Genomic DNA, 16,791 nt, shown 5'->3' with positions numbered 1-16,791 from the left:
TTGCTCCAAAAAGTGTCAGTCTTGATATATATTAGAGAGGACCACCCTTCTGAGTACATTGAAATCATTTCATAAATTTAAGGTGCATTGAAATTATCTTGGGAGAGATAAGTAAAACAAGTATTCAGTTGTTTCTGTCTTGTCTTTTATGTTCCTTTTTCTGTTCGCACAAACATATTTCCCTCAGTGATACATCACCAATTTATCGTTTAAAAAATTCAATTTGACAGAGATTGAAAGTTACACTCTACCTGTATCCCTAAGTATCCTTGTTTATTATTTACTCTCTTTAACTTTTTCACACAATATGATATACAACAGAGCAAAAGTCCTTGCTTCCTGGCACTTTTGCTCTCGATGCCCATCCTCCTACTATGATTTACCCCATCAATATGCACTCTGCTGAAGGGCTGCCTGTGAATCTTCAGTCCTACCTTTTATCTAAAGACCTTTATGAACTAACATGCCCCCCCTCCAAAGTCCTTATGCTCTGCAACCTAAAAAAGTGCAACAATAATAAAAACAGTAGCACTTAAATTTGAACTCAACTCTATTTTCCGCTCCCAGGATGTGACATGTGTAAGAACTAATATATGTAATTTTTCAATGCCTGCACTATACACAAAATATATTATATGTTGTTTAATATTTCTGTCTGTCTTATACTCTCATAATTCTGTTAAATTTTTATCCAAGAAGGGGCTCTCTTTGCATTTTCTGTATGATCTAACAACTGGCATTCAAAGGTGAGTCAAGAGAAACAAAACTAAACTAAACTAAACTAAACTGGACCCAAGGTGGGCTGGTGAAATTTATCCTGAGAATTTGAAGCAGGATTCAGAAGTCACAGTTTAATCCAGTGCCTAAATTAGGAAATATAGCCAAGTTATAATAAAAAAGGGGCCACATTTGACATGTTCACAGCAAGGAGACAAAGCCAGTAAAGAGAGTGGGACAATGAAGCGAAAGAAATCAGAGATGACTGATCACATGACACTCAATGAAGTCGTCCTACACTTCTATTGCTTGGTTCAATTCCTCAGTAATTAATGCTTACTTTTTTAACCTCTGGATTATCTGTCTCTCAGAGATGTTTCCCAGACCCTTACAATATATGCCCCTCCTTCCTTTTCCATATGTTAAATTGTGCTTTCTTCTTACTGGCCATAAGAGAGTATTTACAACTTATGTGAAGAGCATCATTTTATAATGAGTATATTATTAATGTGTCTGTGCATGTTTTTATCTGTAAAATGGGGATAATGATAATATATACCTCATTGTGTCTGGAGAAACTTTAAGGCATTGCTTGTAAAGAACCCAGAAAAATACAACCTGGATGTAATAAGTGCTGAGGAAGTGGTGATGATGATGATGTAACTGTGATGGTGATGATGTGGATGATGACAGAAGGATGCTAGTGGCGATAGTGGCTGATGATGATGATGGGATATTTGTGTTAGGCTTCCTGTGAGAGTCTAGACAGTGGCCTCCCCTCATGTGGATGACCTTCCTGGACTCTCCTTAGCAAAGCCATGGAGGAAAGAGGTTGGATTACACTTGGTTCTTTGGATCCCCATAGATCTTCTTAGTTCTTGGATCTCAGTCAGTTCCCTCCCAGATATACTCGATATGCCTGTGCGTGAAGTCCAAATGTCAGTATTTCTGAGAAATATGCATTTTAAAACAGGAACCTTCAGAAAATGCTGATTAACACAAGACAAATAAAAGATAATTACCATAATTAATCAAAGTACTAATACATCCTCCTATTTATATAAAAATATATGCATTATCCCCTGTTGTTTTTGGAGCAATCTTGATAAGAGTGCTTTTCAGTCTTAATTCCTTTAGTTCAAGAGTTGGCTTTATGGTATTGAACAGATGGAGATGAGAGTATGGGTAGTACAGGAGTTGCTAGAGATCAGGCTTTTATTTATATTTAACCTAAAGCCATTGATTCACATGTAAGTTAAGTGTCACTCCCCCAGACTGGCTATCATGGAATCTCTGCTAGGCAGGTGCCACGTCACCTCTATTCTAATTACATGATGTATCCATCTTGGCAAGCTTACTACAGTGCCTACAGTACATGTATCAGAGACATACTCCTCAGTTCACAAGCTCTAAGACCTTGAATAATTGTTTTTTAGCAATAATACTCTGAGATAAACACTGCATCCAAAAGTAGAAATGTTGTCTTTCACAGATTCTGGGAAAATATACTGAATTAACTGCTACCATGTGCATTCTGGTATTATTGAATGCAACCATGTGCATTCTGAGGGGAGCTAGAAGTCATGCCTTTCAAAAACATCTTTGCAACTGTCTACACAGACTCACCACTATCAAAGGATAATGGAATTTATCAACTTGTAAAAACACTTTTCTTTTTTTTTTTTTTTGGTACCAAGGACGGAACCCAGGGGCATTTTATCATCAAGCAACAACCCCAGCCCTATTTTTTATTTTTTCTAATTTTGAAACAGAGCATAACTCAATTGTGAAGGGCTTCACTTGGTAGCTGAGGCTGTCTGCTTCACCTACTACTTATTTCTGCTACTACTTGTATCCCAGCCTCCTGAATGCTGGAATTACAAGTGTGCACCACCACACCCAGCTGTAAAACCACTTTTCTTAATAAGTGAGTTATTTTCTGTGTAAAGAACACAGAACAAGAACTAGCTCGGATAGTACTGGTCTTGAATTGTGTACTTTATTACTGCTTTGGGCCAAGTTTCTTATGAAGTTTCGGGACTCATCACATAGATGGCACTGTACCTGAAGAATGGATCTAACTCACCACAGCCTCTACAACGCTGTTGATTTCTCCAGGAACATGCAGCAATCTCTGTGCTCATCATTCTTAAAATTTAGATAAATTTAACTAAATCAAGCAGGACTTAATTCTGACCAGCTTCCCCCCAAATTGGTTGTCTTCTGGAATGATATTCAGCAAAATTTTAATTGATACTGAAAAGTGTGTGTGTGTGTGTGTGTGTGTGTGTGTGTGTGTGTGTTACAAATATATGTTTTCCCTTCATCTAAATCCAGGTAAGAAAGAGTTGAAAAATTGTGTTCATTTGCTGCAGGACTTCTTCAGAGTGCTTGATGTGTTAACACAACATGTGAACTTTCAAAAGGAAGGCTATTGGTCAAGTATTCCAAAAAACACTGGAATTAGGGGAGGGCATGGATAGAATTAACTGTTATAATTTCTTAGAAAATCATTCTTTAAAATATTGTCTGGGAAATATTGGTCAAATTATGTACTTTTCCCCCAAATTATCTTGTTAGTATTCAGTTAAACTATCCAAAAAGGTTTAGAAAAGTGTTAAGTTACCAAAACCCAGAATAATTTCTTATGTGTAAGTTTCTTAGAAAAGAGACACCCTAGAAAAGTCATTTGCAGAAAAATATCTCCAACAAAATTAAAGAACATACAAAAGTCCTGAAAAGTTATTACCTTACTGCTTTACTGATGATAGATTCTGGAATGGCATATTAAGTTCAGAAATATTAACCAACTGGGCCAACATTATACAGTAGCTAGATATGGAGCCAGTGTAAAAGTCTGGTCTCCAACACTGGCAATTCATTCATCTTTCTGTAACTTCCAAGGAACCCCTATGTGGTATTTTACGAAAAATAATTACCTTCTAGAGCAGGGATCCTTTAAAAAAATACCCAGAACACAGGCTTCATGGCCTAAAGAATGATAGCAATGATGATTTGGGTCATACTTTCTGCTCCTTCTTCCTGGAATAAGAAAGAGCATTGCTGAGTTTCCCTATGATGGTCAACAAATTAAAACTATGACTGAAAAATGAAAAAGTGGATTTATATTTGAGGACAGTGAAGTTCGTGGACAGAACTACCTTCATTCAAATAAATGACTTTAAGCCAGGCAGAGTAGCCCATGCCTCTAATCTCAGTAGTTGGGAGGCTCAGACTGAAGGATCTCAGGTTCAAGACCAGCGGAAACTAACTTAGGGAGACACTGTTCCAAATTAAAAAGAATATGCATATATACATATGTATACATACACACACACACACACACACACACACACACACACACATATATACACACACACACACACACACACACACACACATATACACACACACACACACACACACACATATATATATATATATATATATATATATGGCTGAGGGCATATTTCGGACCATAGTATTTATGGTTCAACCCCAGTATCATGCCCCCACAAATACAAATATACACACAAATGACTTTATGGTGGTAGAGTAGGAATAAGAACAAATAGACTTCAGCACTCAAAGATCTTGTAAGTAAAATCTGAGGCTCAATAGTATTAATCATAATGTATGGTAAATGTGGGAAAATGAAAGAGAAGGTATGCTGTGCTTCCTGAATTTTTCACAAGCAAACAAATAAAAAACAATATCATCTGCAAAGAATTCTAGGAAAATAAGTTGAAAGAAATTTAAGAATTCTCATATTTAAGAATCATTTCAGAGCAGAGCACAGCAACAAATGCCTGTAATCTCAGTCAGTACTTTGGAGCCTGAGACAGGAAAATTGCAGGTTTGAGGCCAGCCTTGACAATTCAGCGAGGCCCTCAAAAACTTAGTGAAACCTTGTTTCAAAATAAAATTTAAATAGGGCTGGAAGTTAGTTCACACCCTGGGTTCAATCCCCAGAACAACAATAAATAAATAAATAAATAAATAAACAAATAAACAAATAAATTAGTCTGGGTATATCGCAGAGGTAGAATGACCCTAGTTTTAGTACCCCATGCCCCGCATTATCTTATGTATTCTTCCCAATATTCCTGTGCTATATTCACAATATGATCCCACACAAGCAGGATCAGAAGCCTATGGTCATAGACATGTCAGTTACTAAGTCACATCCCAGAATTTCTGATTCAGAAACTGAGGGTAAGGCCGGCAGTTGCCTGATGCTCTGACTCAATCTCTTCAGGTCACTCTGATATATTGCAACATTTGTGTACACCTGCATTAATGTCTGTCTGAAAGAAGCTAAAATTAAGAATTAAGGACTGTAGCTAATTTCCCCTTCAAGTTTACTAACTTGAACATGGTAGAGAAGGCATTTAGAAGCATGTCCTTGCCACATAGATCCCTGCACTCTGATCCCAAATAATATGCCACCCTTCTTCAATACAGAAGTCTTCTGTATGTCTTCCTTTCTCAGCTCATTGGTTGTTGGTTTCTAAGTAAATAAGGTATTAGGCTGGAAACGGAATTCTCCCAGGGAAGGGAACAAGAGAAGAAGGTAATAAAACCTTCCTCCCAGGCCACAGAAAGAAGCAGCTGCAGAGTCTATTCACCTCCATGTAAACAGCTCACCGAGGGGGAGGCGTTCAGCGAGGCAATCGGGGTGAAAGCCCTGAAAAATACCCCAGTCTTTCCCTGCTGGGTTTATGAAGCGCTTTGGCAGGCTAACAGCAGCACATTATATGTAATTGCCGGTTTACTCTACCTTGTCTGCCTTTTATTTTCACAAGGAATCCTTGTTATTCAGTGGAATTAGCAAAGGAATCCATTAAGTGCTGGCTACAAAGGCTGCACAGTATTTATTCCAGTAATAAAAAGTCTAATTTTGCAATAACATGGCAATCTTTGGGAAGCACTGGCTGATGGAATCCAAGTCTGGTAAAATTAGCCTCTTTTGATGGCGCTTATTATGATGGTGCTTGTGAGAAGAGGGAAGAGGGGGAGCTTGCTTGCCAAGTAAGCACTTTTGCAAAACAAAACAAATTCTTTTTCACAGAATCCTAAAATGAGAAAAATGGATAAACTGCCATCAGGCTCTGAGTACACACACAGCAAGGAGACAGGCTGTTGATTAATATAGGCCGGGCTGCATTTAGAGGTAGGGATGTGTCTTGGGAAAAAGCTGGGCCTACTCTGCCACCTGGTCCTTTTCCTCCCATCCTCAGCCACCTGCAGGTGTCTGGTGCCATTAGCACACCCTTGGTTCCTCAGTATCCTTTATAGTCCAGTTAAAACCAACCTTCATTTAGCAAATCAGAGTGCCAGAGCTTAAAAGTACCTTAGAACTTATCCCTTACACCCGCCTCATTTTATGGGTAGCTAGGAAGTTATTCAAATTATCAAAGACAGTACTGGGACTTTACATCCTGTCTCTTGGGTGTTGTTTCCCTTCCTTTTCCTACAGTTTCATCAATTAATGTTATTTTTCAGATCACTGTTTCTTCCTAGTACAGAGATAACAGGGAGCTCCAGTTCAAATTAAAAGTTGAACCATAAACTGAGAATTCCTTATTTCAGAAGTGGAAATCCCACTGGTATGTATCGATTAGGAGAGCAGTTGCTTCTTTCTTGAACTTAAGGATGTTTTAAAATTCAAATTCTCTGTCTGAGAAACTCAGCTGTGCATCTCTAGCATCTGCTTTTTCTGGACAGAGGACAACTTATTTTTCTCTTCCTACATGTCTCTGGAGGCATTAATTACAAACTTGCTTGCCTTTGTTTCCTAAACAATGTCTTTGGGTGCTGGGCGAATTTAATAAGCTTGCTACAAAGCCTTAGTTCTGATCGCAGGAACATTAGACTGATCTGTTGTGGCTACATCTATAAAACCAACACTCTAGTGAGACTCTGAGACTCTAGGATCTCTGAGAGGCAGCTTCATTTTATACATACATTCCCACTCAAATAAAAATCTCAGCTTGCCATCAGTGGCAATGGGCATCTTAAAAATTAGCCAGAAATTACCAGCTGCTATGCAAACGCAAAAGGACAAACACTGCAAAGCTCCTAATATGGTAACTGAAGCACAAATAGAGATAAAGATCATTTCTGTTTGTGGTTCTGTGTGCCATCTTTTCTCCCCTATCCCTTATTTGGCATTCATTCTTAAGAAGCAACAGTGATTCATCTACCTTCATTTGGTCCAAAGAAGAATAAATCCCTGTAATAATAGCATGAGTTAATATATAAAAATGAGTAAACCAGGATTAATTTAGATTGTAGCAAATAACTATCAAAGTGAAAGAGTGATAGTTTCTGTATATGATGAAGGATAAATAGGTTTCAGATTTTCATGCCCACTGAGAAAAGTGATATTTAAGTTTTGTTTGTGAAAGTTCTATCCAGTTTATGGCCATTCAAAAATATAAGAAATTATTAATAAATAAATGTGTTTGAAATTAATAAATAGGAATTTATCCAAGTTTATTCTGCAGTTCAGTTCATTAAGGACTCTGATAAAACACATATTATAATAAAAAAGAGGTAACTTTATTAATAGATTTACTATAGCCTATAACTTTAACCACCCCACCCTATTTTGAGCTGCTACGCTACTTTCAGTGGAACATCATGGATATTGGAGAAAATTTCGAAAATATAAGAAGTATATCGATTATGTAAATTCTGTGCAGATTGCTTGCATATTATCAGACTTGTGGACTCTGCAGTGTTTTTAATATCTTGGTGGGATGAAGAACACAAAAAAATACCTTGGTTGCATCAAGTATTTTATTTTCAGGAAATGTTTTTGTCATCTCTACGAAGCAATCGTTCACAATGTGACATTTAATGAAAAAGACATATAAAGGAAAATGTTTCCTAATAAACTAATCCCCACCAACACTTTCCAAGCACATGTACACCCACTCACTCACACACACACACACACACACACACACACACACCTAAAAAAATCTTAAAATCATAGATAATTGGGTTTCTCTTGTTATTATCATTAATATTATTACTAGTATTTCCTATGGATCCCAGGGGTTCTCTAGGAGACTATGAACCAAGAAGACTTTAGCACATCTATTTAGTAAATACTAAGAAATAACTTATTTATTTATTTTGAATGGACTAGGATAAAACTGGCCAGAAAGATGAACATAAGTTTTGTTTGGATATTTTGCAAACAATTTTGAAGAGATCCTTCTACTACATGAACTTCTTGGGTAAAATTAAGAAATCTGTGATATCTTTAGCAATGGAATCAATGCAGTTGTGGATAAACCAACATATTGGTAATCTTTTTTGAGATCTTGCTGTAATGTAATCACAACAGAACGTTACTTGAGAACGTGTAAGGTTTTTAAGTCTTTGTGCTGTTAGATTTACCACATTCTTGTTCTGCACCAGCTATGCTCTTTAACTGTTCATCCTGCCACCCACACAGCTACTTATTCATGTGTAAAGGTTAAGGCTGCATAATTATGATAGAAACACATAAACGCTACATAGTCTGATGTGTTCAATATATAATATTGGCAAGACTAAGGGGCAAAATAGAAAAAGAGTGAAAGAAAAGGAGAGAGGTTTTTATCTCTTATTGGATAGAATGTGTTCTTACAAAAACAATGAGACTGGTGATTCTGCTTCTGATAATGGCTGTGTGTTACCAAGCAGGCTAAAAGCAAAACTGTCTCCAGGAGCTTGATTCCCCAGATATGCAGCTACCGTCTCTCTAAGGACAACACATGCCAAAGCCTGTGATCAATTTAATTCATCATGATGGTTGTGCAGATCCTAGAAAACAAGGGTTGATCCAAATGATCTCCTTTAGAATTTACTGTAGAAACGGTACTCTCGCAGGCACATAAGAGGCTTAAAGTAATGTTGCTTGAATGCAATTAATTTTATTTGAGAAATGATTATGTTAAGGTGTATAGTTGTGTTTATTTGAACTAAAAATATATTTGGGAAGAGTTCTTGAACATTTATGTAATTTTTTACAAAGAGTGCTCTCAATGAATTGGGAATTGGTTCTGGAAGATATAAGTTGGCAGAAAGAGAGCATATTTTGGTAAGTGGATGAAAAACACTTGTAGAACAGAAATTTTAATTGCTGTTATCACCTTCCTTAGAAATAAGCAGAATCAGTGACTGGAGTGTAACCTATACATTTAGCTGAAGGCTGACTCTGATGAGATGCTTAGCACTATGTCACATTTCCTGTTAGATGCTACTTGCTTTTTAATGTAAGGAGCCTGCAATGGTACGTACAGTCTCAGATAATTCCTACAAGCCTAATTCCAGCAGCACCATTGTATTTCATGAAATCTCAGAAAATTCTTGATAAAAATACTGAGAAATGATTCTCAACACTTTGGTATGATATCCATTAATTCCTTATAAGTAGTCCAGGTTGAAAGGGAAAGGAAAGAACCTGTAGTCCCAAGACACAATACTATCACAACTGTGGAAATCACTATGATTTATTTAATGTGAAACGCTCATACCATGGCTAACACCAAATAAGCCCTCAGTGAGTGCCTCATTTGCCAAATGAGGAAATTGATGTCAACAGAAGAACCAAGTTGAGGCCTAAAATTTGTCTCTTTTGAAACATCTTCCAGAGTGTTTTTGTCACGTTAATTTCTGAGCAGGAAGATCAGTTAACAGTGTCCACATGGTGTGAAGGAAAAATTCTCATGACTCTTGGTCTCAGGCCTGTGTGTCATCATCTCTGCTCATTCTTTCTCAACTGCTGCTCGCTTTATGCTCTGACTTAAGTCACAGAAATTTGTATCTGCAAGATTCCATCTCCTTCTTGAGGTTATGTGCCTCAACAAGAACCTGGAAGTTTAAAGTTTCTGGAAATTTGGATGCTTTTCGAATACTTGCTCATTTATAAAGCATTCACACAAGATTGTGTTTATGAACATAAGTGAGGGAAGATAATATTGGTGACAATAATGATGGTGGCTTGAAGAGCTCATCTGTGTCACAGTCACTGTGCCAGGTGTATAGTCATAAAAACAACTCTATTATTAGTTTCCATTTAAGATAGAGACCAACATGAACAGAGATTATATAATCCACGCAAGAATTCATAACTAAATCCAGGTCTGACCTGTTCAAAGCATATGGATTCTACTATTGTAATATATCCCCACCCAAAGGAGCCACCTGAGAAATTATCCTCATTCAATATTCAACTGGACCGATGAAAATTTTCTTGAAAATCTTCTTCCTGATTCATTTTTCTCCACAAGAGTTAGAATTGTTCTTATTTATCATATCAGTTTTCTTGCTAGCCAAACTGGATGGTATGTTAGTAGTCTTATTAAGTAAGAAAATGAAAAGAGAAAAGCATGATTAAGGTCACTGATCCAGTCTATAATTGACTTACCCAAATACCCATTCAGTTGCCAAGCCTAAGTATCTTGTCACAAAGAATTATTTCTACCACAGTTAAAATATGCATCATGTGCATAAAAACACTTATTTAAAATTTATTTTAGATTTTAAAGTTTTCCATTTGTAAAGTTTTCAATAAATTTGCACTTGCCTTTCTTAAGCAGGTTGGCAAATAGTATGTAGCTAGAGAGAAAAGAAAAAAAATTAAAGAACACACAGGAAATGTTAGTGTGAAGATATGAAGGTAGAATAAAATATTCAATTTTTATTTATAAGAACAGAAACATTATAAAACCCTCTGGATTTCCCAACCTGATCCAGTTATAATGAAAATTTAATAAATTCCTAGAGACCTGGAATTCTTCATCTCATGTCCAATATCTTCAGAGTTCTACTTTGCCTATCAGTCTTTTCTGTCGCAATATATTTTTAAGTATAAGGCCATTCATTGGTGTGCATTTTGTGTCTACTAAAATGCTACAGAGTGGGAGGGGAGGTCCCACTGGATCACTATCCCTGATAATCACACCTGTTGGACTCTCTGCAATGCAAAATCCTCTTTCTTTTCAGCAAAAAGCTTTGACATTCAATAGAAGTAAAAGTAGCATTTAAAAATTATTAGCTGTGAGAAACACACTAAAATGTAAAAAGTCTATTCCGAGAAGATGGGTTTGGGATGGTGAGGGGGTTTAGAGGATGACATTTGCTTTTACTTTATTTTTTTAATCTTTATACTTAGCATTGTTAGCCAAGTATACTTAGTATTACAGAAACAATGCCTTTGCACAGCAAAACATTCAACACTGTAAAATCACTGAGGAACGTTTAAAAAAAACAACTAATACTGAGAAATACTTATCTGGCATGTATTTTATCTAATTCACTATTTTAACCATTTTATATGGAGTAACTCATTTAATCTCCACAACAACTCCAGGCAATGGTATTTTTAGTGTCCTCATTTTGTAGATCATGAAACCAAGATTTAGCAGGGCTTAAATGATTCATCCAAGATCACCCAATTAGCTAACTGCAAATGAGCATAACTTTACACAGGCTTCCAATAAGAATACTCTTACTATGTTATCTTGTGTGGCTATTTATTCCATGGCAGGAGACCAGTCCTAGAGATCCACCAGTTTTTCCATGGAATAAAGAAATACAGACCCATCTAATGACCGCAGAAATTAATTCCAGTGAAACAAATCAAACTTAAGAAATTGAAGTCCGAGTATAATATTTAGAAGAAAGTTATACGTAAAGCTTTGTGAATAATAACTACTTTGGTCTTCACTATCTTGCCCTCCTTGCCTGCCATATTGTCTTAGGTTCATATTTCATTCATATGAATATACCAGGTATTTCTATGAACGTCTAAGGAATGGACAGAAAAAGCTATGATTTATTTTTTATTTTATATAAATGTCCCTTTGGAAAAAGGTCTCTTTAATATTTCTCTGATTCTTTAGCTAAATTTTAAGGTTTTATAATATATTTTAATGTGCCTCCAGAGTAACTGTAAATGCAAATTAAGAAAAAAAATCTTAAATTTTTCACTTGGTCCTGTATTGGACATTTTTTTTCCCTCTAATCCTTTCTAGGGCTCATGGACTTTCATATCTAAACACAGGAAGTGAGAAAAAGACAGGGTAGAAAGAAAAAGTTTCCTTTCTCTGGCCTCTACTACTATAAACAGAGATAAAGTGTAGCAGTTGTACTTTCATCGTGGCCACTGCCTCTTTAAGGCAAAAATAATAAATCTGAAAGATCTTTCTCACTCCACTACTTCTATGAGAGGTTGCTTAGCAACCACAGGACATTGGAGAGAGGGCGATGTTAGAGCAGGTTGCAGAAGAACTATCATTAATTCTGCAGATGTTAAATATGATCCATCCTCTGTCTTCTTTTCTTTCGTGTTACCTATCGGTCACTACAAATGGCAAGTCCTACTGTCACCCAGAACTTAGGACTTACTATTCCATCCTTTACACTCCAAGCCAATGATATGACCCAGCTAAAGAAAAGGGATTTTTCACAGAAAGGAGAGAATGTTACATCTAAAAATAACAATGGCTATTTAAATTTCATGCTCCTGGTCTTTCTCACATTCTTTCAGGTGAGAAAATAACAAGCTATCTAACAAACAAAATATTTCAACAGTTGCATTAGCTAATTTTTATTTTGCACATTTCACTTTGCAATAGGATTTTGTAACACTCCTGTTGCTCAAAAGATGGGGTTGCCCTTATTAAAAACTGATTCTGTGAAATTTTAGTTAATTTTATAAGAACCTGATTTCCTTGAGAGCTTGCTAACACAGTGTTCAGTTATTATTGTTTTAAACATTTAATGCTACATATGCATAAATAATTATTGTTAACCTTTATTTTACTGATATCTCTTGGTTATGTCAAAAGAGCTACTCTCTAGTTCTAGAAATAAATATCCAACTTTTTAAAGTGATTCAAATATCATGAAGTCTGAGAGATCATATTTATTTTTTAAGATATACAGGGGTTAATAAGAGCAAATAATTATAATGTGCCAGACTCAGAGATAATTGCTTTCTTAGTTTTCCATTAATATTCATAGCAACTATAAAGTACTGTATTATTATTAGCTACTTTAAGTAAAAAATATTATTTACTATATTGTTCAAGATTATAGTAACTACAATCATGAAACCAGATATTGAGCCTAAAGCGATCCACCCCAAAAAGCTAAATTAGGAACCCCAATGTCTTTCTTTCTTTAAATTTTAAAAGCTATACAACTTAATTTTTAAAAAATACTAGCAATAGATCCGGGCGTGGTGGCACATGTCTACAATCCCTGTACTTGGGTAACTGAGATGGGAGAATAAAAGTTTGGAGAAGAGCCTCAGCAAGTAGTGAGACTCTCATCAATCAAGAAAGACCCTGTTTTTAAATAAAAAATAAATGGGCTCAGGAGTAGCTTGAAGGTAGAATGCCTCTGGGTTCAATTCCCAGTACCACACACACAACAAAGAAAAATACTAGCAATAGGTTATTTCCATGGGATATCCACATAATGGAATTCTACTAAGCAATAAAGAACAAAATTACGTCATTTTCAAGAAAATAGATGAAGCTGGAGAATATTAGGTTAAGTAAAATTAGCCAGATGCAGAAAGTGAAAGGTCATATGCTTTCTCCCATGTGTGGAGGCTAGAGCGTAATCAGAATGAAAGAAGAACTTTTAATTAAAGAAAGAGGAGCCTCAATGGAATTATAGAGGGAAGGCTGGCGCGGTGAAGGAGAATTAATGAAAAAAGCACTTCCACTGATGTTATGCACATATGTAAAATTATCAGTGTCAATCTCAAAGACAAGTATGAGTAAGGGGACAGAGTGGGGAGGGGCCAGAAGGAAGCTCACCAAGTGCTGTGTGCATGTATATCCCTGTCACTCTAACTACAGTATCATGTGAGACCACAGTGCACCCATAAAAATATATTAAAATAAATATTTAACAGAATTATGCAAAATAATAGTATCAATAAAGGCAGGAATGGAATGGAGAAGAAAGGGAGAAAGGAAAAAAGAGGAAGGAAAGAGCAAAAATGTTATTATTATTACCTGATATCTGGTCTTAAAAAGAAAAACAATGCTTTCAACTTCAGAGAGATGCCAGAAAGAAAGCAACCTATCACATCTGCATGATGGACTCCAGGAAATACAAGTGTTAAAACTCAAGATATTTATGCTATGGTGAAAGCATTTATGTTTTCAAATCACACAGACTTGAATTCAAATCCAATCTCTACCTATCCCTCACTCTCCAGATGGACTAGGTCTCTTATCTATCTTAATCTGTAAGATAGATCTTATAATATTAGGTTTGCCAGGAGAAACTGAAATTACATAGTAAAATTGCTTTGCTCAATTTCTATACACAAAATGCACTTCACATAAATTTTGGTCAATATTTTTGGAAAACTGAAATAAATATAAATAAATAAGAATCTACAAAAATAAGAAGAGTAAATAAATACTAGTAAATCTGTCAATAGTACAATAAATCTCACAGAACTCTTCATTGCCGATTCCTATGCATCCCTAATCACACTTATTTCATCTTTCAAATAAGCAATACAAATTTGTTCTTCAAATCCAAAAATTTATCTATCAATAAACACAGTCACCCCTTTTTGCATGCAACACGCTGTGCTGTATTCTGTGTTCAATTCCGGTATAGAATAAACATGATGACTCTCATCAAGGATTATTAAGGGAGAGAGAAAGCACAGGAACATATCAATATGGCAGGCAAAGAACAAAACTGCTCAGCAGAGTTTGGAGAGAAAGTTTATACTTATATTTGAAGTATTAACTTCTGGTTGAAGTATATGTCAAGGAAAAGTCACTAAAAGAAGTAAAATATGAACAAGGCTATCGAACAAGCAACATTTGTACGTTGTTTTGGTAGCTTCTTTACCCTCAACTTCTTGTCCTACCTGTTATATAGAATTTCATGATTATATTACCATCTGGGGGCTCCCTCTCCTTCATCTCAGCTTTTGTTTTCAAGTGTCACTAACTCCAGGTAGTTGTTGAGCATCTCTAAAGATAAAGGCCAGTTAATGCAGCCCATGCTCCTGGCCATACTTTTTATTGTCCCTCAGAAAGCTAATCTAAACAGGAACAGTTCTGTCTTTCACCCTACAGGAAAGATGCCTTCCTCTTCGATGGGCATATTGTCTTATTACATGCTGTCTTTCTACATTTGGGCATCCTGGTCTCCTACCATTATTGTAAATGTCATCGTTTAAACTCTGAACTCAGCTCTGCTTGAAGCTAAACCTCCATTTCTGGACTTGCCTATGCATTTTAATTATTTAAGTCTATATGTATTTTCCCTACTTCCTTTCTTAAAACTATACTTTTACTGGTTCATTATAACCGCACATCATGATGAAGTTCAGAGTGATAGAGACATCCATGTACACAGCACTGGGTGACTTTCCCCCTTGCTTTCATATATGTTTATTTTTATCCCCTGATAATTTTATTTTTATACATGTGGGAAGAAAAATTCAGTTTAGATTCATAATTTATACAGCTTTGAAGAGCAACTAAAATTTCATCAGATGAAGAGGTTGGAGAGGGGACTAGAAATAGTAGGAAACCATAAAGAAGGACAAGGGCTGGGGAACATGATCTGAAGGTGAGGAGCCCAAGGCCAGGTCACCCCTCTGCCTCCTCTTACCCGCTGATCCTTGCTACTGGGAAGGAAGAATCTGCTCACTGCTGTCACAAAGCCAAATGACTTCCACTGCCTAGTAGTTTAGGCTGTGAGACCTTTCTGATCAGCTCTAGGATGCCGGCACCAGGTTTTTCTTGTAGATTTTGTCCTTTCCTGTAAGCCATCTGGACCTCAATGAAGAAAATACTTTTAGTGTTGCTGCATAAAAAGGCAGATGTAGCCCCATCAAATGACCCAATAAAGTTAATTAGATGTGATAAATCCTTTTTATTCACTTATACCTGCTAAAGCTGAAAAGAATGCAAGAGAGACTTGCTTGGCAGGATTCACCACCTACCAAATATCTTTCCCAGAGAGGGGAAGGACCACACATACTGCTGGAAAATGCACTAGAATTAAACTTTTCTTCTCAAGAAATTTCCTCTTGTCTGCTTGTTCTGGAGAGTTTAGCAAGGAGGTAAAGAAATGTGTATAGCATTTAATTAGAGAAAATGTAATCCGGATTTTCTTCTTCCATATGTCGGCTCATTGCCTGACACTGGGCTCCACAGCACCAGGGTTAGGATCTGAGAAGATTGCAATTTTTAATAGCAGGCAATTAATGGAATGCCTTTATCCTCCTTTTTCTGACCCACTCAGTAGAAACTGGGTTTGAATCTTACCTATTCCACACAGCCTTGCCAGAATACATCATCCCACAGTCAGCTCTGGGACCCACCTGTGCTATGGAATCAGACTGGGTGGTGATGGGGTGTCACTAGTAATTTATTATTAATGACATATTCATTTGTGAATGACTATGTACTTTATATTGTCACGACTTAAAGTTTAACCCTGGCGAAATATTCTTGCTTATTTTGCTATATGCTATTTATTGTCATATCACATTATTAGACTATGTATGTCTTCATGTCATCCCAACTCAAATATAAGCTCCATAAAGGTACAAACTTTGTAATGGTCACCACTATATAAGACCTCCTTGAACTATTGTGGAATAAAATAAATTCTTGGTGCACATTATTGAATAAAATGAATAGCCTATAGTAATTCTATCTATTTCAACCAATTACATATTTAGAGTGCAAAAAGCGAATTGTTATATGTCCTCTGGAGTGAAAATATTAACTCTGATTTTAGAGTCATCTGTCTATAGTAAAAAAAAAACAGAGACTAATTCTTAGAGCATAGTAGTCATTGTATAAGCATATATATTTATCTTCTTATATACATATACTTTTATCATACATGTGATATATACATATATGTATATAAATTTACTACCCAATGCTAATTTAATGTTCACACTCTGAGGTAATGATACTATAAATGTCCTCATATGAAATATATGGAATCTGAAGCATATTTGCTATAGAGGGCTTGCCCAAGGTCATGCAGTTAGAAAATAGCCGA

This window comes from Muscardinus avellanarius (assembly GCF_963383645.1).
Source record: "Muscardinus avellanarius genome assembly, chromosome: 4".
Classification (NCBI taxonomy): Eukaryota; Metazoa; Chordata; class Mammalia; order Rodentia; family Gliridae; genus Muscardinus; species Muscardinus avellanarius.
Note: the sequence above shows the minus strand (reverse complement) of the source record.